Here is a 25,644-nt window from a genome sequence, read left to right on the forward strand (position 1 = left end):
CCTGAAATACAAGCCAATGAATTTTTACCTAAATACTAATTAAATGCAGTCGTCGTTAGTGTTCCTTAAAACAAGTGTGAAAGTTACGAAAGGCGAAAATGCAATGAAAGAGAAAACGGATTCTAGTACTTTTGCTGCACCTCGGAGGAAACAAGTGAGAGGGGCAGCTCTACCACTATCTCAGAAGAGCGAAGATCTATTAACTTACGGACTATAAAATTTTCTTCCTTAGATAGTCCCCAGGGGCAAATTTCGGCTGAAAATAAGTTTTTAGATTGTCCGCAAGCAGCATCACAATGAGTAAGCAAGCATTTTGCTATCAAGAACTTAAACTGCGCGTTCTTTTAGACGATATTTATTTAAGTCCCAGAACCCGTCGGAATCACTTTCCCCGGGGCTGTCGGAATGAAGCAACTCATTGATATCAGATTTGTCGAACGGCTCGTCACTATCTTCATCGCCGTCAGAATCGGATACCTCTGTCGAGACAGTTTTTAATCCGGATTTCCAGAAGCCGTTGGCGACAACATGTTGTGGCACGGCGTGCCACGAATTAATGGACCTCTTGCACACTTCCTCACAAGATTCCCTACGCATCCGTCAATTTTTCGTGTACTTATGGGCCCCTTCGTGAATCCAGGCTGCCCAGTTCTTTCGAACAATGTTCTTGAAGGCAAATAAAATCATGTTTATTCCGCACACACAGACAGCCCGCATGACGCCAAATTTCAGCTTTTAAACATGTATATTTCGCGGACTACACTCTGGAAATTACGGCACGTCAGTGCAAACATCACGTCGCCCCCAGATGGCAAAACCTTGACAGCGCCCACTACAAGGCCAACATGACCATGATATGATGGCTCTAAGCACCCCAGTGCTACACGGTCACAGGTGGTGCACTGTAGAGAGCCGCGTGGTCATCGCGTAATAGCCCGAGGTGGATAACATTCTCATTTTACAGTTTCTGAGTGCGGAATTCCAGGTTACAACATAGTACGCCGGTATCACTTCCGTTTCAACGGAGAAAGTCCATCACACAGCTGTCGAAATTACGACTCGGACAGCCCAAACAAGATGTATAACGAAGCATACACGTTTTTGATGATGTCAGGACGGCGCGAAATCAACAAGGACCAAAGAGGCCTGTTGTGTTCGTGTGCCTCTTTGGTCCTTGTTGTTTTCGCGCCGTCCTGACATCCTCAAAAAAGCTATGCACCAACTAGCCCAAATCAAAGTACTTCCTGAAGCATACACATTAGAAGCAAATACAGTGCGCATGACTTCAACTCACCGTGCGCTAGGTCAGCTCGTCAGGTGTCTGGCCTTTTCATCACTCTCTTTCACGCGTTTATCCTTCTCATTCACGAGGGAGCACCAAACCGACAGGACGGCACAAGCGGGCTACGGCACATGGAGCAGTAGCGATCGCCACGACGACCACAACGGATGACAGCGCTGGCACTGTAGCCCCGACGCTGTCCGCACAACTGTTCGCAGCTCGTCCCGCGACGCCGCCAATAAACTTGGGAGCCGCGCCACCGTCCCCGCGAGGCGAAAGCGGAAGCTGCCTTTCTGGCACGTTCCCGGGACGGGAAGCGAGTTGATTTTGATGCCTTGCTCCAATCTCCGGCACTCGCCGTCGATGTCGGCACACCCGTCTGTCACGTGCTTGGCGCTTCGGTGGAAGAAAGCGCCATCCAGCGGGCCATGGTGGAAGCTGGCCATGGGAGGGCGGGTGTTTCGACCGGACCCCGTCGGCATCCGCGCCCGCGAAAATAGCCGCTTTAAAGGCGAACTCTCTTTTCCTACCACTGTTGTATCAGGAGGCCTTGCGGAATTTGCGACGCCAATGTCGTAGTAATCTCTCTGGTACGTGAATCATGAAAGGTAATTAAGTGACGTCCTCACACAGGAATCACCTTATCACCTTCGGACCAATTATAATGGAGCACTGATGCATTCACCTGAACTGCGAGAGAGTGACTTATTTACCTAGAAGATAACTACCTAGAAGAGAGAAAAGAGAACTACATGTGATGAATCGCAGCTTGGAAGCAGCCCAAAGCTAAATCATGAATATAGATACGAAGCTGGAAAGGAATACTTTAAGAGCTGCATCGATCACGCGCGGTGTCAGCGCTGATCGCTGGGACGACGTGCCAGAAACATTACATGCGAGCAAAAAGAAAAGAACAAACTGGCGGTGTATATAAACAGTATGCGCACAGCATAAGAATTGCCTTCAGACACCGATGAAAGTGGCGACAACTAACAGCGAAGTTTACCTTGCTGGGAAATGCTTCAGACACCTGATTACAATACGTTTTTCATTATCCCGTGCGCATTCCGCACGCGCCCATCATTCTGCATTCCATGATCGAATTGCTCTCGTTGTGTCTTTATTGGTCAGAGGAGAGATCGTGTAGGAAATAATAACGTACAAAATGATTTAAAATACCTTTTTCACTCATGTGCGCTTGTGTCATCTCCGAATCTACTTGCCTATTGTGGTCATATAACCAAGGTGTGAGGTTTGTGCGTTCGAAGTAGGCCTGAATTGAATTGCATTTTTACTTGCTCCTTTCGGTTACCCTTGGCGAACTGCGGAACAAGGAGATCGACATCGACGTGAGGAAAGCCCCTGTCAGGTCACCGACCATAAGCTCGTTTTCATATGCAATGGTTGTCTGTAAAGGAATTTTGACTTTCGCCTTCGTGTGTTTGCGTATATGACTATATTCTTACGTTGGTAGGTACATAGTTTCTATAGTTTCTTGTACACAGGATCTACTGCAATTATGCTTGCTCATTTCTTAGTGTTATTTTCCCACACTGTTAACATTACTGGCTTGACACTGAGTTCGCTACGCTGTGTATTGTGTATCGTAGGTGCGCTGTGTTTCGTTGAGCATTGCGTCGTCAGTTGTAGTGACCTCTTCAACCAAGTGGAACGGAGTAGGCGGCGCCGTTGCCAGGCACCTACCGCTCCTTTCATGTCAATTTAAATCTTAATAAAAAAAACACAGTTTCGCCTACCTCATGGCTTTTTCTCCAGCCAAAACCTTAGGACATTCGGAAGCTTCGCCAGCCAACCATTGAGGGTCTGGCTGCACTACACTATGCCTGCCGTGATATTGAGTTCAAGAATACGTTATATTGTTAATCAGCCCTATTTATTTGTAGATTGTATGACTGTTCTGCGTCCGTTCCTTCGGCATTACTCCCACGCCCAAATTGAGACTTGTCAAAGCAGTTTTTTGCTCGTATCTACAACTGTGGCCAGCGGACAGCAATATTCTTTTCCTTGCACTCTATGGAGAATGTCTTTTTCATTCATACATTCGGAGCAATAGCGCTTTTAAATCCGTCTGTGAAGAGGTAGAAACTAAAAGGCCGGTCTCATTCCTTGTTCTCAGATGAGCATTTGACGGCGGAACACTTAAACGAGCGCCAAATAAAAGCTGATTACATGCTCGGCCGCGTTTCAGCGGATCTGAAGGCAGAAACTGCTAGACTGGAGCCACTATTGGGCAGTACGCTTCAGCAAACAGGCTTTCAACGAATGGTGTACAGTACAGCTCAGTGATAGAGTCAATACACACAATTTCCAATCAAACTCTGCTGGGCAACATGTGGCACTGCATTCACTCGCCTCAGGCGAGGGACGCTAGAAGTCTTAGCTCTTGTAGCTCAGCGGGGAAGAAAGAGGGTCGTACAAGCGCGTCACAAATATTGTATCTGATATTGTCTTGCACTTCTGGCCGCGTTTATACACGCTAGCCTCACGAGTTTTACCTGAATTCTTTTCCGATGGCTGACAGCAACGCCAGTTTCTAGTCCCCTTCTTTTTCTTTTGTTCCCTTTCTCCCGACCTTGCAGCTACTTCCTTCTGTTTGCATCGCCAGCCACTTGTTGTCTCCACGTCAGCATCGTTACGATCTCTTCCTGTAGCAGGCGTTCCCCATGTACTTATTTTCCTCCTTTCGTTGCTTTGTATCTGTTTTTAGACGCCTACAAGGAGTCTGCGAAGCAACTCATGTCGAGTGCAGACACAGCTACACACATTCGCACTAAAGTTCCATATATTCTGTAATCTTTACCCTTTTTGCTCGGTTGAATTCGGACGAAAAACCTGCCGTACAGGCCGTGTGCTTTCATTGGTTTCAGACTTCTGGCGAACAACTGAGAAGACACTGATCTCCGAGAGAACACCGTGCTCGTGTTGTCGCTCAAAGGGTCGAAACAACACATAAGAGACGGAAAGTCACGTGTTTATCCTCCAGGGCCAACTCTGTTTGGCTCACTGAACTCGGTAACAATGTAGTCATGGCTCATCATGCAAGCAGAGCCAACCAGAGCTTTTGAAATTGCGGCAGTTTTAACATAGCAGCAAGAAATATTAGACATTTTGCGCCTCCAAAAGCATAGCAGCAGTATTACTGCTATTCTGCTAGAACACCATTGTTAATATGGGCTGCCAGTAGTTTTAATCCCCTAAGAGCTCATATTCGGTTTCTAGGCCCGTATGGGCAGCACTCTTATAGGCCACGAAGGACAACATGGGCATGTTTCACTCGCACCAACCTCCTCAAACTTTTCTTCCCGGTTTTCCTTTGCTCTCAGGGCAGACGGCGAATCAGCAGTTTTATATCCGCGTGCTCCAACACATGCATGATGCACTGCGACGCCGTCGCCCTGATTTATGGGCATCTGGACAACGGAGCCTTCTCCACGATAACGCAAGGTCGCACACTGCTCTCAACGTGACATATATTCTCGCCAAGCACAGCATTACTGCACTTCCTCATCCGCCATACTCGCCTGACCTCTCCCCATGCGATTTTTTCCTGTTTCCTCGTGTGAAGAGAGCCTTAAAAATTGTCTGTGGTTTAGCTCTGGTTAACCTGAGTCGAATTGCGAAAGCTTCGTTTCCTCGGCACGTCGTCTACGCAGCGTCTCATTCCGACGCTCTCGAGAATTCAAAGCGGTCTCTGCCGCAGTTGAAGAGTCACTAAGGGAGGTGTCACTTCTTCTAGACATCTGCGTTACGACGCTTCTCGAGTCTTGCGGCGCGTCCTTCTGGCGTCTCTTGAGCGCGTTGTCTCTTGCTCGCTTCGTTCTGTCGTTGTTGCGTCTCTTTCGCGCTCTCCATAACGACTACAATATGCACGCCGTTTAGCTAAACGTTGTTCCCGCTCTTCATCCGTTTATTCCACACGCCTCCGCTTCTTAGCTGCAGCACATCGTTGCAGCTTCACCTTATACACATCATCCGACATACCGTGGAGGATTCGCTGGGACGACTGCGACGAGCCGAGTTGAGGGGCCGCTTTTCCACAGCTGGCATGACGTCACGTAGAGCGAGCGCCTCCCCCACGGCAGCTGCAGCATGGAGGATTCGCTGGGACGATCGCGACGAGCCGAGTTGGGGCCCCGCTTTTCCACAGCTGGTATGACGTCACACATAGGTCACGCTAAAGGTCAATGGTGGATTCTCCGGGACGACGGCCAAGAGCGGAAACCTCGAGCAGTATTGCTTTCGCAATAAAAGTCGCTGGATGGGGAGCGTGGAGGCCATTCAAGACGCCATGACAAAGGAGCTGACAGCCCGGCCAAAAAAAGCGTTTTCCAACTGTTTCCAAGACCTCAAGAAGCATTGGAAGCTGTTTACAGACTGCAAGAGAGACTATTTCAAAGGGGCGCTGCACAAATGATTTCAATGTTAAACGCATTTTTTTCAGTGGACTCAGTCTCAGAACTTTAAGGACAAAGGTTGTATAAGGTTGACTGGCATTAACTCCAACTGCTCAGTGCACCACATTTTAGTGTGAAAGTACTACTTAATATGGTCCCAACCAAGAATCTTGTCTGAAGCCTCAGAGTAATTGAGTAAGCTCGTATTAGTTCGTAGGAGTGTCGCACAAGATGATGCCAATGGGAGGAAGCTTAGGCAAGATCGGAGGAGAGCTGCGCCAGAAGTAGCCAATGGAAGGTTGGCCTTGGCCTAACCTAACGTAACAACATTCGATCCCGGCCGCGGCGGTCGAATTTCGATGGAGGCGAAATTCTAGAGGCCCGTGTACTGTGCGATATCAGTGCACGTTAAAGAACCCCAGGTGGTCGAAATTCCTGGAGCCCTTCACTACGGCGTGTCTCATAGCCTGAGTCGCTTTGGGACGTTAAACCCCCATAAACCAAACCAAACCTAACGTAACAACAGCCAACGCGGAAATAAAGTATTGCCATATCTGTTTTTTTTTAATGAACTCAGTCTCGGAACTTTACGGACAAAGGTTGTAGTTGAAACCAGGTTTGCAACAAAGCATGTGGTAATTATTCTAATTTCAATTGGTATTGTGACGAAGCCGAAGAAGCTGGCAATGATGCGGTACGGGGCGCTCGCGCTAGGCCAGCGGCCATTAAAAAATATCTCTGCCATCGTTGATTGCGCCTCATTCTTCGGCTGGTCATTCCTTGGATGGTGGACAAGTCAGAACATCCCCTTGAACATGGTATGCAAAAGTACAGCACTATTCTCGTTTAAGAAACTCGCATTGAGCGCAGCATTCGATATATCGAACGGCGTGGCACGCCCCTGCATGTGGCGGTTATCCTAACAACGCCCTTGAAGCACTTCGCGCGCGCGGAGATGGGCCGGCTGTTCGTCCTGTGTGCACCTGCAGGCAGCGCTAGCGCTGCGAAACAACATGACGATGTGAACCTAGCGCGTTCTTGTACAGTCGCGAATAAAATTGATTAGCACTGGTGCCATACCACACATGACAACGCTCGGCGCTGTGGTTATGATCCCTGCCTGTTCAGTGGTGTTATTTGTAAATCGTGTTAGGATGACGTATCCCCTATTCATAAATGGGAGTCATGAAACACTCTACTAACGACCTTGAATGTAGCTCCAGCTACTTTTGGAGACAAAAAAACTAGACTTTTGTCTGTTGAAAGACTAGCTGCAAATGTGCTTTTAATTTGCGGCTGCAACAAACAGGCAGCTTATCGTTATTCGAGATCTTTAATGACTGTTTTCTGAGAAATAAGGCAAAGAAGCGTTTCATGTCCATGTACAGGTGCGGCCAAAGTATTACGGAGAACGTTTTGGCGTTTGAAAATTTTTCACGCGTTCCGTAGAGAAAATACAATGGTTTCGTGGGTTCTTGCATGACGGTACTAGTGAAACGGTTTACATATGTGCAGAGTACTACCTAATTTTCGATGGGTAAGGCTTGACAAGAGTTTGTTCACCGAAGCGTGATCCGTATTATTATTTAAAACTAAGCATTTTGACAGGTTTGCCTGTCTGGTTGGGTTAACTTATAATAAACTATGACTCGTGTACAACCAATATTTTTTTTTTAATTTGAAACCCTATCCTTTTGATGCCGACTCGGCTCGTTCTTCGGGGGTGACTGCGGGCTGTGGCTAGCGTCTTTAAGTATGCACGATGGGTAAGCAGCGGGCCGAAAGAAGGAAAGCGGCGATGTGAAGGGTGCAGGAGAGGGAGAGAATGCTGACACTGGGGGTCAAGGCTGTGAGTGGCGTGGCCTGTCTGTGCGGCGATGGTCGATGATTACGGTCGTATAATTATGACCGCTACTGTACCTCAGAAATCCAACTCGTACAATTTTAGGCCGCATCAATGCCTGCAACAAAATGTTACTCAGGAACAATCGAAAGTAAGGACAACATGATGGTATAACGTATGATTGTTGTCGCTTTGCACAATATCTTTCAATTGCCAGCAGACCGTGCGTGATTTCTCCTCCCAAGACCTTATCTTCACCCGTAATATTATGTTAAATCCTGGTTAGCAAAGCCGGGCACAACAGCAGCCCACTAAAGGAACTTCAGATATCCGGCACTGTTAGAAGAAGGAAGTGCTGTTGCCAAGATTTCATATCTGTTTGCTCAAGGTCTTCATTTTTTTATCGTTTTTCTAATACAGAAGCGAGCGTGCACAAAATTCGGAACAAAGGGCTCCGTTGCGACCTAAATTAGATTTAAAATTCAATTCTAGAGACACGCGATACCAGTTTTGGGGAATAAAAACAATATAAAGTACGAAGACTTCCTTCTTATGCGTTCAGAAACAAACCTCTACATATTCGGCAACGTGACCCGGTTGCGGCGAAGCCAGCTAAGCTGCATTTCAGGCACGAATGAACCCACGCGAACGACTTGAAAGGACGGTGATGCGAACTTCGCCACAGGAATATTATGAATACTGATAACCCTGGTAATGCATGCGAGTAAACACATTTGTGTCTGCTTCACACTTGGCTCTTTTTCAGCTAACTCCGTTGAATATGTATGACGAGCGCGTGCATCGCAGGGCTTCTTTATAACTCTTAATATTATTTTGATGCCTTTTTTCATCATTTTTTATGATCATGTGACAGATTTGTCGGTACACTCTTAAGGTGACAAAACTAGGAAGGAAGTTATGCACGGCTCTGAATTTCAGCCTTGTTTAACGAACCAGCGCGCCCGATTTGTTTTTGGTGTAGCTCGGCGCACCTTCTCACGTTGCCAGAGAAAATCGAAGTTTTCTCGAAAAGTCAGCGCTTCTCGCTTGCTGTTACTACTGTTGCAAATCTGTGATTATTTTTTTCATTTATCACTGAATGTCTTAAATTAGGTGCAGTTCCTGCCTAATATAATCAACGTTTTTTTTTTTTTTCGAATTCAGGACCCTTGCTTAAATAACTGTGGACCATGAGTGAGAACGGGCTTCTTGCTTATATATTTATCGTTTTGTGTAAGTGTTCTTTCAAACACACTCTTGGCTCGTGTAGCCAAGTTCGGCAAGCCGAGAGCTGAACCCAATAACACTACTGCCAAATACATAAGAATTAGTGGGCGCAAAAGTAACCTTCCTGAGGCAAAAGCAAGTTCTGTTTTCTAGCGACCTATTTAGAATTTGTGCGTAAAGAACAGTATGGACCGAATGTATGCTTCAAGCGACTTACTACAAATCACTTTGCATTTTTATGCATGCGGCATGGCCTATACGACTACAAAAAAAAAAGAAAATTGATAGGCAATCATAAAAAGTTTAATGCGTCAAATCTGCGTTAGTATTATTGGTTTTACATTTTGGCTTTCTCACGTTTGCGATGATCGCCTTGAATTTCGTGTTCGAATCTGATTTCGCTGCCGCTTTTCGTTCCCGTCTGCGTGACCTTCTGGTGGAACGGGGCCTTGTCGAGAGTGGAGGTTGGGTGGTAGGTGTAGACTGGACAAACGCACTACGAACGTTTTCGCCGCATGAACTAAACTGCTAACGCAGATAAAGAAAATTATGCAGTCAAAAGCTACTCGTTGCAGTAGACCTTGACCACATAGGCCACTTAGCAACGCACGTATTTTACTATGCATATAACTCCTTTGCGAAGGGGGTCTGGAAACGCTCTTAGTCAGGGGCCGGTGTGACATGTTTGTGCGTTCGTCCGTCGACATCCAGAGCTCTGGCCAGCGCGCGGAAGGTTCAGCCAGAATTTCCCCCTCTGAGAACAACTGAAGATATTCGGAACATTTTTCGCTTGGCATCGATGCACCGCTTCAGGAGGCAAGAAGTATTACGTCGAACTGAGACAAGCCTGCGCAGGCGGTCGATGGCAGCGTTTCACTCGATCGCATCGAGTCCTAGGCCAATGCGCTACGCAGCCGGAGTGTTTCGTCTTTCAAATAATGATGTAAGAAAGGAGATACGCTGCGGGTGGGCCTGCGGGCAACCATCCTGCCCGGGCGATTTATTGGACTTCAGCTGCATGCATACCTTCTGTTCTGTATCCTTTATTTCTTCTGCATGCACCTCATATGCTTAACGGAGTGGGTTGGACCTTGCAGACAGGTCTGTATTTGTTGCACTTAAGGGTGCAATCGATAGTCAAAAGGAGGTCGCCCGCAAAGTGAAACTTCAAGATCAGGGAGAAAGCGATGACTGAGCGAAAATGCAAACTTAAAATAAGAAGCATCGAAAGGCAAACAACAGTCAGGGACTTACTAGGAAAGTCATGCGATGGCGATGCGATCTCACTTTTAGCACCAAGTTTTTGGTCTATGGTGTTTAACGTCCCTAAGCGACTCGGTCTACCACCAAGTGATGAATAAGGAGTAGACTAAGGGACGTGTATTTTGTGGAAGCATTTATAAACGACTATAAGAACTGAATAAAACGATGCCCTATGTTGAACGGCGACAGGCGCTTTTTTTGATTCCGGATGCAGCAGTTTCGCATCCGCATTTCAAGTATAATGTGGAAGGAAATGCCCAGGAAGGGAAAAAAATTGCGATAATGTCTGTATTTAACCTCAAACACATCCACTGTGAATTGCTGTCTCAGCTGAGCCGGAAAAATAAAGAAGTTAACGAGGTGACAGAATAGCCTCACTGAACTCACAGTGTCTCCTGAGTAAAAAACAAAAGAAGCCGCTCCACCAATGCTCCACCAGATTTCAGCACCCGTGCGCACAAAAAGCGAAACGAATTCTGCAAATATTTAAATACGAAACTAATCCAAAAAACAGTGCGTGTTTCAGAGCTTTTTGATGTTCCCTACGCAGGTACCACTGTTCGAGAACCTGCCGTTTGATGATACTTAATCGAACGCAGCGTACAAAAATAATCTACTTCGCGCCGCTTTTACGTAGCCGCTTCTGCTTCGGTCATGCGTGCAGTTGGATCATGACGTCGGCGTCGCTGAGCTTCTCCTTGGGAAGCGCGTTTAGCAGCTGAGTCTGCCTCGCTCATCGCGGTGGAAGAAGCAGGATGTACTGTGCCGCCCTTTGAGTCGCGCTTATATAGTCGCCGCTATCCGGGTACCCTCCACCACGTGAACCACACTAGGGTCACAACATCGCTCCGAAGCATTCGCGAAAGCTTCTGATGACTGCCGAAGAGCTACGGGCTAAAACTTATTTGTTCTAATTCAGTCACACAGTCTGCATGGAAAAACTGGGAAATTGGGTTCGAGGCAATGTAGAACGCATTTGGACCGTATACTAGTTCTCACCGCGGGACCTGTAAATTGAATGCACAGAAAGGTTTGCGCCGCGCTTTATATTTTGGGGCAATGTTACGAGTAGCCATCTCTTAGGAATGAACTTCTGTGGTCGTCGCCTCGACTGCATTGAAATCATATTGTATGTAAGCGGGTTTCTATGACTCTTCCACTGCGCAATGTGCCCGCTCCCCGAGTTGTAGATAGGGGATGTCTTTACGAACACTAATTTATTTGTGCATTTCTTTTCTTCTTTAGTGGAGATTATACCGTACCTTATCTGTACTCATGCCATACTGTTCATCCTATCACCTGACAGCATTTTTCTTGTAGTGGTACGTTTAAATTTCCCAGCAACTCCGTGCGTACGTGCTACGTTAATTGCTGCTGTTGTTTTTACTTATATCTTCCTGAAACACGGAAACGGTAGATCTACTGGGATTTGTAAAGGAGTGGCATTTTTTTTCCAGTACGCATCTCTTCTGTGAAAAAGATGAGGAAAACTAAGTGTGGCAGCTGCGTTTAATTTTTCATCTCTTTCGGTGTTTGTTCCGGCCATTCATGTGGTAAAGTTGACTGGGAACACTCATAATGGTCAAGCCTGTGGCGATCATCCCGCAATCTCATAAAAGAGCTTCATACCTGTGCTCCATCGCGAGGAGTAAAAGCACAATAAATTCTGAACCCGTTCGTTTGCCACACTATTCCACTTTCAGCTTGCATATACAGTTGACGTTGCAACAGTTGTCACATGAAACAGTTGTCACGTCACGTGGCGTCACGTGTCATTCCTCAAACTTTTTTTCTCCACATAACGCTCAATTTCTCAATTGAAAATATAGTCTGGTACTGGCACTGGCGCATGTATAAAGATGCGTCGAAGAGCCACATGCACCTTGCACTTGGCGCCTGCGAAAGCGTGATGCGCCTTGAGTCTCTTGACACCGGCTGGCGCCCTTAGCGCTGACGGCGAGCAACAGCTCCGATCTGCGGCAGCCTGCCGGGATGAACGAGCAAGGCTTATGCTCGTAGACTCAGTTGAAGAGCCCATGCGTTCTCGCCGCCATGTTCGCAGTTAGTTCGCGCCTGCACGCTTCCCGCCTGTGCGTATACAAGTCTGCTAACTGGTGCGCGTTCTATAAACGCACGTCATCTGCGTTGCCCTCCGGGAGGAGCCATTTGCCGATGAATTAGTGCTGCATCTGGAGCGGAAAGTGGAGTTCGAGCAAAAAATGAAGGATTCGTGAAATATACCTTTTCGCTGCCAGACTTGCTGGCACTGCAACCCTTTCGCGTTTTTGCTTTACTGCTTCACTTACCCAGCCATTCTCCACGAAATCATTTTTCAGCGGGAAACCTTTTAGAAACACAATTGTTTTCTTATAATTTAAGATTTCACTATAACAACATATCCGCAGATCCCCCGACGGCAGCCTTGTGTTCTTTTCTGTTTTCACATCTTCGCTATATTCAAACCCGTTCGCTGTTGGTTTTCTAGAGCAGTCTTAACTATTCGATACGATCGCTGGAAACACTTTAAAAGAAAGATTTTGCTACATATCAGAATAATGGACCATTACCTTCAAACTTTCCATACCAATACCTTACAATTTTACAAATTCGCAATTTTTGCCCAAGAATGCTGACACGTTTACGGGGCATGTTAGAGAGACTCTGAGGACAGCACCGTCCAGTTATTGTTCACAATAAAAAGTGACTGTCCTGGCTATGTTTATGTTTGTCCTAGATTTTTTAATATTACCACCAACAGATTCAAATTCCTGACGGCCTTGCCAAAATCGACGGGTTGCAATCGTTTTGAAGTGAATGGCAGTGTTACGTAGCTTCTGGGACCGCCACAAAAAATTCGGCGTCGGGGATGGCGATTCGTTTGTGCATTTTTTTTTGTATATGCCTTCTTGTTTATAAGAGGTCTGTTTTCAGTGAGAGTGGCCTCTATGTGATTAGAACGCGGGAGTCTATCGATAAAGGAAAATATTAATTTGTCCTCAGTGTCCCTTTAAATAGGTTTCACTTCTGGCCCGCTCTCTGTTAAATTAAGAGATAGAATTCAAAAGCGTTTTATTCGATTGAAATTCTTGCTCGTCCCGCTTCCAGGGAACCTAAGACTCTTCTATATACATTTTCACCGGTAGCTGTACACTTCTGATGCCGATGCATTAGTATGTAAATGGCTTTGTGAAGAATTCCGGCGGCTGCCACACCTGCCTGGAAGCCTGTATCTCTCGCCATCGCACTTCTGACTGTTACCTGAAAGTACATGGACATCTCAAGCGTGCCCGTTGCACTTCCAATGAAGAACTAACCAACTCTGCATGCCGTTGGCGTTGCCGCCACTCCTCTTCATTCTTTATCGAAGACATGCAGCGACTCTAAGTACGTCGCCGCTGCTGCGGACTGCATCAAAAAGTTATCCGTTTCGTTGAGAGGAGGCATTCCAAACTTTAACTTGAATGTGAGGGACGTTTAAGTTGAGCCACTAAATAAACTAGTTACAGTCACAGTTGCAGAGCTTACTCCACATTCCCCGCATTTACTGCCGTCGCCGCAATAACGTTGCCAAAGCCACACAACACGCAGGGGCCATCGCTAGGTGATTCCACCTAGTGGTGCCCACTACGCTGTCCATCCCTCCCTGCCTTCCTCTCAAGTCCGACTGCTCGCACCGATACCCGTGTGTGGAGTCCACCAAGGGGCAGCCGTCCTAAGCGATGGCAGCGCACGTCATATTATTGAACAATGCGGCAGCCGCGCAGACACGCCGCCCATTTCCAATGCACCCCACAAGTTCCGACGACGATGAGGACAGCTCGCTTTGCATAATGGTATTCATGAAGGTTCTCTCACCCGTATCCTCGAGGATAGCTGGCTGCGAAATTCTTGCCTCGTGTAATGCTTCCCCCCCCCCTTCCCCCCAACCTGTCTCTCTTCCCGTCCACGTAGCTCGCTTCTCAGAAGGAAGCGCGCGTCGATTAGCATTTCCATTAAGACGAAGGCGTTTTGAGGGGTCGCAGTGGCCTGCCGTCTCTGGCGGCCGGCAGCTGCCGTGTGCGGTGCGCCATTGTGCGTCGTCCAAGAAGAACGGATTGCGCAGCACGTGTCAAAGCCATTGTGACGTGAGCAATAAACCACCATTGTTTTAGTTATGAATGACTGCCGCAATTTTGGCTGCAAGAACCAGGTGAAAATTCACGATACTGTGGCTATAGTTAATACAGAGAAATGCAGCTGGCTATGATGTCTACAGCGCAGACAAAAAACCGACGGCGTAATAAACTCGTTGCTAATTCAAAGAAATCGAAACCTTATCCAGGCCAGCCAAAAGAGTCAACTAGAAGGATGAGATAAGCAAACTCGCTGTTGTATAGCGGTGGCGTTTGGTACAAGGCAAAAGTGATAAGAAACAAATGGGAAATGATTATATTCTTGCCCGTAATCAACAAGGCTGATGATGATGGAACAAATTAGAAGCGCAATAATAATTTTTTTTGTAATATATCCCGGCTTCGTTTTCCGTAGGGCAGTTCCCGGTGCGTAGTAAACTCCATAATTGTTCATTGCGCGTTCAGCTCCGCTTTCAAGGCACGCAATTATTATGGTGTCCCTGTATTTTGCAAAGCCCGTTTCGCCTAATGTGGAGCCCGCTGGGTGATATTGTTTTCATTTCTTTTATAAACGTCCGAACTAAAGATTGCATTTTTCAAAATAAGCTCAGCTAAACAATGCTAAACTACTCCCATCTCTGGTATTGATATCTCGCTTGTTTATCAGGCGCAGATTTGGAAGAAATACGTGATGGAGCTGCTCCTCTTTGAGTACTGACTGTCGTAAAGAAGTAACAGACTTCAAATTCCGTCATGCAAGATTGATGGCTTTACCTTCAGCCCGAGCCGTTAGGCCAACAAACCAGACAAAGTTGCAACAACCAGGCGGCGAATGCCCTGATAAAAGTGGTCTATAGACTGTATATAGACTTCTTATATACTCTGTTAGCTTGTTGTAGATATTTATTTTTATCTCTTCATAGTCTATATACAGTCTATAGACTGCCTATAGACTGAAGCCGACTAAAAGAGTATGGCCATAAATCTATAGATTGTCTATAGACTGTCTATAAGGTTTGTATTGCTTATAGACTAGCCTATAATATTTGTCTATATAAAGTCTATAGACTTTATATACAAAAGTTTAGGGGCAGTCTATAGTGACTAAAAGTTTTGGAAGTGTGTGACGAGGAATTCAATGTCAAACTCAGCCCGTAGGAATTTTACATCTGAGTCATGCATGAGATGGATGATAAAACGTGCAAGATGACACATGAGACTGGTGCCTCATTGGATAAATATGGCCTCGTTGATGGAATTTTTCTGGTGGAAGCCTGTCCAAATACGAATAACACCGTGAACACTCTGAGTAGACTGGACAAGAAGTCGACTTTGTAGACACATAATTTGAACTAGCCCGCAAAAGACGGGACGTACCAAAAGTGAACAAGACAGCGCTGACTTACAACTGCATTCAGTAGAGCTGTATTTCGGCTGTTGTATCAAGGTAATGCGCGAAATATAGGATAGCAGTAGTGCTCCTTCCAGAAGTACCCTTTGATAAGGCAGAACGGAGTCACGGAGTTATAAACATCTGGATGAATACAGCATTTTGAGCTTTAATAATAAGGCATAAACACAATAATAAAAATAAAAGAAATGCAGTGTACTCCAGGCTGCACAAAGCAGAAGTCAACGCGAAGGTTCCATCTATCTCTTTCTTGAGATTACTTACCATTACACTCCGTGTAATTGACCGGAGCGCAAAAACTATAAGGGGACACTTAACCTCCGCCTCAAGGGTATGACGCAATAGCGTTGATGGATTAATGCCCATATATGCGGAGTTGGTCAATCTCTACTTCGCATGCACAGATTGCGAGGACCCTGACGCCACTCCTGGCGCAGTGGGGGGAGCAGTTAAGGGATGAGCCACTGCCCGGCAGGTGGCTCTTTCAAGCACAGCCACCGGTGGGGCTTGTGAGGCCCTGGTTACTTTTCCCAAGCAACCTCTTGCGACCAATTATAATTTAACTGTCACGTGCCAGGATGGACAGTTTGTTCACAATACGATTTGCAAGCTGCCATCTGCCTCAGTGAAAAGGCTGAGATGACGTCACAAGGTCATGTGGCCTAGGGGGTAGTGGCTACCTGCCTTTTCACTCGCGACGCCGCCGCCGACGACACTGGCAACGACGCCGGATTTTCTTCAGAACAGGTGCCTTAACGCTGTCGCGTTAATTTTTTTTCAGAGTCGTGGCTCCGTGTAAAATCGAATCGAACACGTTAGCATACCCAAGCCAAAATTTCTCTAGTATTAGACTCATCTCGGTCGGAAGCTTCGTTAAGAGTCTTCATATAATGTGCAACTGTTCGTAATGTGCTTAGCACCGAAGGAATCAGCACCTTGAATAAATGAACAACTTTATTGGGAGATTTGAGAGGCGGATGTGTTGGTGGGGTCTGTTGCCCGAGAATCCAGCGGTTGCCGCTTCTCTCCGTACTCGTGTTACGAGTGCCCGTTGGGCTTCGATTTCAGAGCTGGACAAAACGACTTCCTAACTGTCAATATCTGGCACTCCTTTTGGGTCACCTGGTGTTGTATTTGGGAAGGTCCACACCTTGTGACGCAGGCCCAGCTTCTGACCACACAATTTGCATTCCTGTTTTTAGAACCCACGCGCTTTATGAAAAGGTTGAAACGGGCCGGGAGACTCCAGTCTGGAGGCATCGCCTTCTAGCCTGTTCCGCTTCTGAGAGCCTCTTGGCTGACTACAGGATATTTTCTGCTAAAGAGTCGGCATTGTTGTAGCCTCTCCGCGTATGTCACCATGGGAGCGGGGTGGGGGGGGGGGGGGGGGATGAATGGGTCGAGTCTCGTTGGAGGAGAGCTCGGGCAGCTCCGTGGCGCACTGCTTCATTTCCATGTATTTATATCCTAGTGTCCAGAAGAGGCATTTGACTGTGTTCGGGTGGCCATGGTTTTGTCGTCTTTCTGCGTTCCGCCCCCATTGAAACGCGACCGCCGTAGCAGTTACGGTATAAGAAGGTAACGGCTGCCATATCGCGCATGCCTTGAAGGACGGATGTGGGAAACACAAGTAAAAAGAAAGGAAACCAGGCCAAGAATCTGGCATGACAGCACACGCGACACTGAAAACGCCACACAAAATCGAGCCCGTGGAGACGAGAAAACTGGGTCTAATTTCATTTAGCGCCGCGGGGCCCACCCAGTCCCGTAATCAGGTTGCGACCGAAACAGCGAATAACCGAGTGGCGTCTACCAGTCCCCCGTTGTTTCTTTCTGGCCGGCAATTAGCCACTGTTTCAGTTCGCCGCTTGCGCGCGTGTACAGCTTTGCATACATGCAACGGGCGTCGCTCATAGACAATGTGTCGCCTGGGGACGCTAAGCTCATATTTGTAACGTCGATTATTTCTATGATGCGCAATCGGAGCTAGGCGTCTCAATCTGCTGTGATTTTTGCCTTTTCTAAGAGTGCAGTGCGAGGGCATGCAGTCTGTGGTTACTTAAGGACAGAACTTTTTAATTTCACCTGAACACACAATGGTGTTCACATATGGGTTCGCTTTCTGTGGCATTCACGTACGCTCCACTTTCATAAGCATTCAGTGGAACTCGGGCTGTTTAGAACTCGTAGTAACTCGCCGCCCACAGTATGCTTGCGTCTTTTAATAGGCACAGCTGTCGGTATTTGTAGAGGGTTCATGGAAGCCGCCCACTACGCGTCGTTTGCGCTTCTTCAATTGCCATCGTGACTAGCCACCGTACCGTACAAGTAAGGTCGCGTCATGTTTACTTTTTTTTCTTTGTGCATTCCTTATGGCGTGAACACGACCTAGGTATTCCTGGGACTTTGCATTCCACCTGTGATATTAATACCTTTATCGTAATCCCATTCATTGTCCGTTATGTGCCACCATCCCTTGGGCCTTCCGCTTCGGGTGATAATTCAAGTTAGAGATTAAGATTATACCTATAGAAAAAAAAGCTCTTGTGTGCGCAGTCAACGTTTCACAATCCAAGCACTCGACACTTCGTAGCCCGCGCCTCGAAGTGATTCTGAACGACGCGGACGTACAAATCACGAACCGGGCGTATAGAACACTTCGCGCATCGTTTACACGCTACACTAGCATATGTTTGACAAGTTGCACGTCACTGAGCTTTCCACCCCCATACGCAATAAGCAAATCAGGAGGACGAAATGTGCTTGGGCAGGGCATGTAATGCGAATGCAAGATAACCACTGGTCCTTAAGGGTAACGGAGTGGATTCCAAGAGAAGGCAAGCGTAGCAGGGTGCCTCAGTAGGTTAGGTGGGCAGATGAAATTAAGAAGTTTGCAGGCATAGGGTGGGCGCAGGTGGCAAAGGAAAGGGTTAATTGGAAAGATATGGGAGAGGAATTTGCCCTGCAGTGAGCGTAGTCAGGCTCATAGTGACTACGATGGTGACGATGATGTGCAATAAGCCTGCCGTACGGGACCGGTATAGCTAAAAGTTTGTCTCTCGTAGATGAAGGTGAACACTCCAGTAGTAGCTATTCTTTTTAATCAGATCTTCTCAGTTCCAGGCGTTCTCTATACATCATTGCGTCTACATTGTTCTAGGAGCGCAATTCTCAACGTCGGCATGTAGAGCCAGGCGACTTCCGGGGATGTATTCAATGCACGCACAATTAGAGACGGGTCTGCTTCATGGAATAGCAGTTTTTTTTTTTTTGCTGTGAGCGATGGCGTGGCTCTGCGCTCTCTTAGTGCATGCAGCACCTCGTCTGGTGCCTTCGCTAACAGCTTCGGGCGTTGGAAACGACAGGCAGGCTAAATGCTGATAAACGTTTCCAACCGATCTCTTTCATTTTCTTTAGGGTATTCAGTTAGTTTGACAAGACCCGTTTCTATCGCCGAGTGCGAAGTTACAGTGATGGCAATCTCACATCGCAAGCTGTGACAAGCTGTTAGTTGCTCAGACAGTTTCGGTTAATGTGGTTTTAGGCACTCGTAATTAGTGGCGATGAATAGAGGCAAGCAGGCTGTTTACAAGAGGCAACAGGTGAAATGTGAACCACAAAAGATGCATGCCTGAAGCTAACGCTAAATGGATAGAATATTGGCTGGGCCTGTCCTTGCTCCGCATTCGCTCCAAGCATCTTTCTATGCAGAAACTTGTAGGTTCGCTGGGAGTTTTAAACAATTTCAGTATAGCGCTACAGTTACACAATTCTAAACACGTGCGGACTATGTTGTGTTCCAAGGTAACTAGTTATGGTCATCGTAAAAATGAGGTGATGGAAGTAGAAAATGAAGTATCCAGATTTATTTTACAAATATTTTGTAACAGTCCATAAGACTCTGCTCATGCCCGGCAGTCAGGATTCGTTGGATTCGTTTAGCCGTCTCTACTGAGAAAAATCGCTGAAGTCTGGAGCCGATCTGATGGAAGTAGCAACACTGCATAAACGTCGCGTCATTGTCGCTGCACTAAGCTGTTGGTAGGTGTTCACGACGACCACCGTTAAATTTGGCGCCAGTGTACAACGCGGCTAAATGTCAAGAAGAGCTCATCGATAAGAGAGCGCAGGCACGCATGTGAATCCCATATCGGGAATCGAGAAGGCCACGCAGAAAATGGGAAAGAATATAAGAATAGCAATATACAGAAACTAACCAGGACAGAATCAAGTTTTCTACCAACGCGAAAGGTCGGCAATATGGGCAGTACGGTGAGAACATGGCGTTGCCGTTGAAGTCTATAAACGAAATTCCCGCTTTGAATCTGCCCGATTTTACAATAATCAGTGGCTGCTGGGCTCAAGCTGGAGCGCATAGCTTTTACTATATTTCGACAACGCAGACAGAGTAGAGCACCAGTGCGGGAGTACATGCAACAGAAAAAAAGACACAGTGCTGTGCTCTGACGTCCTTGCCCTTTCTGCTATTTTTCGACCATGCACTACCAGCTAGCCTATCAATGACTCTGCAAATGATAATACGTCTGTACACTAGAACTGCGAAGATGAACGTTACGGAGGAGGCATAAATTCAAGTTTCCTCAAGTAAATCTGGAAATTATAATTAAGTTGGTTTTGCTCCGCGCTGTTAGCTAGCGATTATGTTGAACAGTGTCACCGTAGTACCTGCTGTTATGAGGTCATAGGTGCACAGTTGCCGGCTTTAGAATGACGAATAGAAAAACAGCAAGCGTTCTCCACAAGCAAACAGAGAGTGAAACTACAATGAAGCTGAAGCGATAAAAACAAATATGTGTACCAATATTTCGCGGTCGACAAGCACACGCCATAGTAAGCTTACATTGACGACTAAAGGTGAACCGCAAGAAAATACTGCAGTAGTAGTAGTAGAAGAGTATATTTCGGTCAAAAAATATACAAAATTTGTCTTGGGTCGGAAGGCTAAAGGCATTTTCGTCTTACGAGGCCACCCCACACTTCACTGCAGTGACAACCACTATCGGCATATCCGAACACATTTTCAGCACAGTTAGTTTTCCCAGGTACACAAGTGTGACACAACCAAATATCATCCATGGCACAAAAGAAATTGTTTCACTTAATATTCCATGAAATACTTATGTTTTAGTGTTTTTTTATCTTAGGCAGTGATGGTTAGGTTGACAATAATTCAAAGATGCTTGGATATTGATTCAATAAATTTGTTAATTGCGAACATAATCTCTGATCACCATAGTTGGTGCGAGATCGGGGAGCCTCAGCTGGCAAACATATATCGCATTACTCTTTGTCGCTTGCACAAACTCAAAGTGACATTAAGTTCTGCAATATAGTCGATGTGACTCGTTTAAAGGGACGCTGACGACAAGGTGTCCTGTATCGATGGATACCGAGTTCTAATCCCAAAGAGACAACTCTCACCGAAAGCGGAGACAGAAAAAAACAAACAAAAAACTAAGTTTAGTTGTCGCTATTACCGGCCGACATAGCAGGCCAAGTGCGCTCCTCAACAGTTACCTTCCAGAGCGTACTCTACACCACCACCAACTGACGATCATTGGCGGCAAAACTTCAGAACGGTGCCCTAACACGTAGCTTCGTTTTTGCCACCGAGAAACAACATAACAGCCACAGCTCAGTTTCGGTATGCAGTTAGACTAAGCCTCCAACAACGAAACCCATTTTAGAAGAACAGCAGCATAAATCGGTTGCTTAATAAATAAAAAAAATGACTTAATCGCCTCATCTAACACGAGAATGCCAAGGGTTATCGTTGAGTGTTAGGGCTCGCAATCGTTTTGACCTTTGGGTTGAGAGCGGCGCACCTCGTCTCCATACCAGCAGCTGAGATTAGTATGTCAGCTCTTTAGTGGCACAACACGTCGTGGCTCATTACTTGACACCACGGGTTCCACTTTCCGGAAATGCGAAGCTCCGTTTACACCACGCATGCGCGTTATGGACCACATTTTAATAACCCACTTGATGCGCAGCGCAGTCGTCTCGGAAGGATTAGACAGTTTTAGCAGAGCGTATATGTGCTTCCTATCCGCTCTGCCTGCAAGCGGGAGCGGCACTTGCTCATGCGCCAAACGCTCAGACAGGCGCGCGCGAGCGGACCGGCACTTCCGTTCTGCTAGCAGAGCGCGGAACGGCGCGACGAGCGTGGCTCACGAAAATCCTTCTGGTCTCGTGCTTGCTTGCTAATTCAACATGGCGGCCGGTTCAGCAGATGCTGTCGCATGGGCCGCGACCCCTGCAGAGCGCACAGGCGCCTCTAGCCGCAAACCTAGAAGAAAGAGGTGGCGCGCTGATGAAGATTTGTGACTTTTGCGCGAGGTGGTTGCGGAAAACCCATTCAACAACCTCAGCGTTTGGGAGCAAAAGCACAGAAATAAGAAAATTAACAAACGTCTGTCCAGAAACAACGTATGTCTTTCACTTCATTTCTTATAAAATGTTTACGAGCAAAAATATTCCTTTGAAGTGCGGCGGAAAAATAAAGCTGTTTTTTTTTTATTGTCTGGTTCCACTTTTTATCATCAGGGAACTCCTCGTGCAGTTCGCATGTCTGCGTCCGCTTAGCTAAAAAGCTGTTTTGCAGCCAACGCTCCGGTAAGGCTGAGCGGGTACCGTGAGTGGAGCGGGGACGCAAATACGCTGTGCTAAAACTGTCTAATAATCTCTCGGCAGCAGCCCTGCTGCGCGCGCAAGATGTTTTCCTTTTCACGGTAAAACACTTGATTCTAAAGACTGCCTGTGGGTACAGAGATATCGTAGCCTGTATTCTGACGGCACAGTTACGCAGACCGACGACAGCATAAGCAAGATTATAAGGCTAGAAAAGAAAGCTGCACGGGTTTGTTCCTTCTTTATACTTACAACATGTGTCCCCTTGTGTAATGATTCACAGTGAATATCACTCGTCGCGGTGAACAAGCGGTTTTTACATTCATACCCCGGTTGCGGGATTGGGTCCATGGCCGGGCAGCGGTATTTTGAAGAAGTAAAATGTAAAAGAAATAAAACCTGGTGCCGTGAGACTTGACGGTGCCTTGCAGAAACCTAGGTGGTCGATATTCATCCGGAGTTCTCAACTACGTCGTCCTTAATAGTCCACTGTAAGCTTCGGGGCATTAAACCAGCACATGGTATTGCCACAGAAGAAATATTTCCTTGGTTAAAATGAGTATCTTAGTATTTCGCAGCGTTATTACAGAGTTACCAGTAAAATAAATATACACGAAAGCTTAAACGCTCCACGCTAAAATATCTTGGATGTTTACGCTCGCTCAGATGGTGCGTACGCATAGCCAAACCAGTTCTGCACTAGTGTGCGGTGAGCTTGTGAATTCTGCGGCATGCACTGCAGCAACTTTTCTCGAAAGTTATTCAAGATGCAACTCTGAGCGCTCTTTGAGGTCGTGCGCGAACGCAAACTTCCCAAGAATTGACACGCGATGCGTTACGTGCCGCCAGGCTGGCACGGCATTTCAGAATTCCGCGACCAACTTTAAGAAGCAGAGGTGCAAAGGCCCACTTGAATAATAAATTGGTGCCCAAGCTGACCGCAAATATTTTATAATGCACGGGGCAGTAATGGCGAACTCGTGACTGTCTATGAATGGTTACAAAAGGAATGATCACTTTTTTGCGTATTTTGGGGCATTGCTTCCTCTTTTTTTTTTCTTTTATAGAATGCCCTGCACCAAAATGTTTCGAGAATAAACGCAAAAACGACTGAATTCAACCCATTCAAAAGGAACACATTTACAACGGTCGTCAGATTCAAAGAAAGTTTTGCGTGGCCCTTCTGCAGAGAACACGCGCTGTATAGAGAATAAAAACACAAAAAGTTATGCCTTAACCGGAAGTAACTCAGCACTTCTTCCAATGCATGGCGCGAGCATTTTGTACGACGACAGTTTCTCCGTTTTTAAAATTTGTTGCTATTTCTCGAAACTTGAGAAATTGTTTTCGTAAACAAGTCAGCTGCACCGTCAAAGCAGCCGGTCCAACTCACTAGATCGCTTTTTATGCGCAGAACTTCAAGATATGAATAGTTAGAACTTTAACGTATAACTAATAGATTTATTTGGGTTTAAGAGAAAGGCTAAAAATAAGAGTGCGACCTCCGAGCGGCTGCAAGCGCAGTCTGCGCCGTGGTGGGGGTTTGCTGATGTCCAAAAGTGCAAATATAACATGCAGAAAAGCTAAATCCTATGTCTGACTCCTAACGTAGCTGATTTCCACCTATAAGGTGCAATTACTGTTGTTTGGAAGTGTTTGTGAACCGCACCTAGATTTTCTCTATGGCAGCAAATGTTTCAATTCTTCAGCGTTAGAGCCCCCATGATGGGAAAAAAACTGCCCGTCAATGTTCCTCTGAAGTCTCCGAAAAAATCGGGAGTAGAAGAAAAGTTTCCGTGCTAATCGCCTCGAGCGGTATTCGAACCTGCAGCGGAGCTAGCAGCTATCGCTGCAGCCCTTCCCCCCTCCCCCGCCACCACACACGCGCATGCACGCACACGTGTTAAACTGCCAGCCTCTCGTGCTGTGGTTTGGAGGAGGGCTTAGCGTGATAGAAAGGAGGACTTAGAGGGACACAGGACAGGCGCTAACTTGCAACTGAAAGAATTGGAAGCAAAATGACGTGCTCGAGGAATCAAACACGCATGCCCAACAATCCACTGATTTGAGGAGGCAGCTAGATATCAAGGCAAACTGAACTAAGATAAGCTGAGCGCTTAAAAACGATCAAAGGAGCATGTAAAAACAGAAAGCATGTCTCCTCACCATAAGCCTTTCTTCAAATAATGCCTTTCCAACTAGACCAAACTTCCACTTTTCTCGTGCTGTGCTTTGGATATCGTCTCCATCAACTTTCATCAACTCTTAACTTACAACTTTTTTAGACTCCGTGGTACCGGTAATGAGTTAATAATGCTTAGCGACTAAGGCGTGGGTATGAAATGGGTGAGTGTGTTTAGCAAGGACACTATACCTGTGGATGGATTGCAGGGAAGGAATATTTATACGAGCTGTTTCACGTAACTCGTGAAAAGGCCTTAAAGAATGTTGTACTCCGCATATGGGGCAAACCAATGACATATTGCATGCTGCCTCAGTGTAGGGAAACTCTGAGTACGTTTTATTTTCTTTAATTAGTTCATTACCTTTTCTAGTCCAGAAAAGCAGTTTGCTGCCCTATGCAGAACAAAGCAAAAAGGTTTTCGCTCACCAAGTGAACAAATAAAACCAGAAAACCTGAAAGGAAATGTTTGCAACAAAGGCTGCAGAGCCAGAACCAGCAATGCTTTGTGCCTGGTCTAATTAGGCGGATTTCCTTCAGCCTCACGGTGGGGAAAAGATGTAGCGAAAGTCTGGTATCTTTGTTGGTATTTTAAAGTGGCCGCTAGGCAGTATAACGATGTGAATCTTAATGGGTTCTGTTCTTCATGAGCTCATCATTCTTTCTGCCCTCGAAATTTTCAGATGTTCAGAAGCTCTAATTGAAAGACGTAGTATCCTGGGGAAAGCAAACAAAAGTCAGTGCTTCTTTCGTTGCTGATTAGGTTTTTTGTATGATAAAATCTAAGGTTTGACAAAATCCCGTCTGTTCGGGTAGTAAGTTCGTTTCAGCTGAAAAAAAAAAGACAACGCCGACCATCGTTAGTAACTCAAGTCACAAAAGTAAACAGGAATATATAGCAGAAGGAAACGGGCTCACCTTTTCAAAGCAGCCTAACGGCTGTACAGTGCTGCCGTTTTGAGGAGCACATCAGTGACCCTTTTTTAACATTTAGAGGTCGACACAAAGGTAGAATAACAAAAAAACGTATTTTTCATTCACTGAATCATTAATTTGACCTTAGCATTGGCATCTTCACGGTTTAGGACTGCGCTTTTGAAATCATGCCATCACAAAGTGCGCAGAGGCGGTGTCGTACCCAATGAAGTGCAAACTGAGGGGCGACTATTGCTAGTTGAAACTCAGTTTTCATGTTCAAGTTGAGCGACTCAAAAGGGCGGGCTTTCCAAGCTCACTGATTAGATCTGTGTCCTAATCC

The 25,644-nt window shown here is 46.3% G+C and overlaps 1 long non-coding RNA gene and 1 pseudogene across 1 annotated transcript in view; one reads left to right on the forward strand and one right to left on the reverse strand.

The window, feature by feature from the left end:
- Positions 1-25,644, reverse strand: part of LOC144120490 (uncharacterized) — a 276,226-nt gene that overhangs the window by 71,618 nt on the left and 178,964 nt on the right. The gene's annotated exons all lie outside the window — the stretch shown is intronic.
- On the forward strand, positions 25,499-25,570 carry LOC144122260 (U4 spliceosomal RNA; annotated as a pseudogene).

The sequence above is a fragment of the Amblyomma americanum genome, chromosome 2, assembly GCF_052857255.1.
Source record: "Amblyomma americanum isolate KBUSLIRL-KWMA chromosome 2, ASM5285725v1, whole genome shotgun sequence".
Classification (NCBI taxonomy): Eukaryota; Metazoa; Arthropoda; class Arachnida; order Ixodida; family Ixodidae; genus Amblyomma; species Amblyomma americanum.